We start from the raw sequence: 2,275 nt of genomic DNA, 5'->3' as shown, positions 1-2,275 counted from the left end.
CGCCGCCGCCGCCGCCGCGGCGCGGGGACTGCTGGGAGGGGTAGTGCGGCGCGAGCTGCCCCAACGGTCGCGGGCAGCCGTTAACGGCCGGCGGCGGCTCCCTACTGCGGGGGAGCAGCAGCGCCGAGATATATATATATATATATATATATATATATGTATGTATGTGTGTGTGTGTGTATATGTATGTATGTATATACGTGTATATATAGAGAGTGTATATATATGTATATTATATATATTTTATATATATGTGTACACACACACACACTGCTCAGGGCTGTTACCAGAATACCAAAACAACAGCCTCGTTTGGCAAAAAGACAAACTTCTGTAGAGCTGCTATAGGTATCCACCCGCGCAGCACTGACTGCAGGACAAAAGCCAATACCACGTAAGAAGTGATTCACTAGTCATCCCTTCACAAATGCCTGCACAGCTTTTTCTTCCCCAGCATGTAGGTGATTGGTAACATTTCATAATCAAGAAAAAGTATGCAAAACATCTCTTTCATTGAAACACAACATTGTAGTATAGATTGCTGCTCAGTAGGTAATTTTCCTACGCCTAAGACCCACATCTCGTAAGCTAGTAACTCAGATTTGAAGTCTTTTGACAACATTCCTAATATATAGTTTATCCTTTCAGAAACACTTTATTTTAGTTCTTGTTATTTATTTTGCATATGGCTGTGGTTCAAAGGCAGGCTAACTCACTCCCACAACAATAACACTTCAAACACATTGGCAAATATTGAACACCTGTTGCTCTCCCCCAGAGAGACGCTGATAAATAACTATTTCAGAATAAAAGGCAAATCTATAATGTGGCTTGAGCCAAAATGACAGATTAGTCTTCTGCATGATTTCTAGCAACATGGTTCTCTGCTGCAAGCCATGCAATGTATTTGCAGGCAGGCTGGCAAAGTCACGGGGCAAATGCCAGAGCTCCTTTAAATGCTGTTACAGGACAGCTTTCTCATGCATAACAGGAGTACTGAACAACTATTTCGTCCAAAGCCTTACAAAAGGGCTCTTTTCTGCTTGACATTTTGTATCGGTCTTGTGGGGCATGCAGCCAGTGAGCCAAGGGAAGTCCTGTCCTGACAGCCAGGACAGGAACCCCATGCTCAAAGCCAGCTATTTTTAGATGGTGTCTGCAAATGCCACTATTTAAGGGGGATCACAGTAATAAACCTTGTAAACCTTTGCCATAACAGCACCAATACACAGCTTGCTTCAGTAGATTGCTTAACACACCTGACAGCAGCCTGTGGTAGTCCCAAGGGCATGAGCACTTTCCTCCATGCCCTTCTCTGCAGAGTTTGCCCAGCTCTTCATATGGGGATGCTACGTGTTGTTCCCATGCTGCACGATGACATGATCTCGCTCCACTGTGCATCTGGCCTTGCTCTGCTTTTGTTGTCCAGAAAACTACGTATATGTTGTTTTGTATTACCTGCTTCACCTCTGCTGTCCACCAGTGTACACAACCACCTTTGGACAGCCTGTGAAAAAGGGTGTTATCTCAGGCAATGGGTGAAACAGGTATTCTCCTGAGGTGGATTCATGCATTTTACCCAAGAAGCATTTAGCAACAATTCTTAAAATGAAGACCAAACCCTTTTCTATCTCTCTGCTGAATCATGCTACCTGACGGTGTTTAATGATTTGCTGTGTAGTGACATGGCTTCAGAAGAGTGCTCCTATCCTTCATGTCATGATGATTAGCAGACTCTTTGGGGAGATATGGATTTGAACCCATTCAGCCAGGGGAGAGGGCTGAGGCTACACTTCCACTGCTTGCCTGYGGGCCCTGTAGAAAATGTGGCTCTTGTTGCCACCATCTGGTCCTCCTATCAGTTCCTAAAAAGGCAGAAACCTTGCCCGGGGCTTTTAACATCTGGTTGTGGGCACTTCTTCTCAGCAGAGGATTCACTGCTGTTCTTCCTGACTCAGGAGCATTGTGCTCCTGCAGCTCTGAGGAAGGTGTCCCAGGTCCAGAGAAGTTGGGGTTTGGGGCTTCCTCTTGGCTTCAGCATCTCCAGTGGTGAGCTGTGCAAGGTGCCCCTCGGGGGGGGGGGGCAGATAACTACAAAAGTAGGTTGTAGTAATTTTATTCCTTTGTGACTTGGAAGCTATTCTTTTTCTACTTATTATCTCCTTTCCCAAGTTAAAAAATACCCCTTTTAAAGTCACAAAGCTGAAACCTTTCTTATTTGTGCTGATTTTGTGAATAATCGCTCGAAATAGCAAGCAGAGAAACTTCGGGGGGG

General features: G+C 45.2%; 1 protein-coding gene across 2 annotated transcripts in view; it reads right to left on the bottom strand.

The window, feature by feature from the left end:
• The window catches only part of PACC1 (proton activated chloride channel 1), a 91,405-nt gene that overhangs the window by 22,473 nt on the left and 66,657 nt on the right, over positions 1–2,275 (bottom strand). The gene's annotated exons all lie outside the window — the stretch shown is intronic.

Source organism: Rhea americana, unplaced genomic scaffold, assembly GCF_003343005.1.
Source record: "Rhea americana isolate MKP2758 unplaced genomic scaffold, rheAme1 scaffold_160, whole genome shotgun sequence".
NCBI lineage: Eukaryota > Metazoa > Chordata > Aves > Rheiformes > Rheidae > Rhea > Rhea americana.
This window is presented reverse-complemented; position numbering and strand designations above follow the sequence as displayed.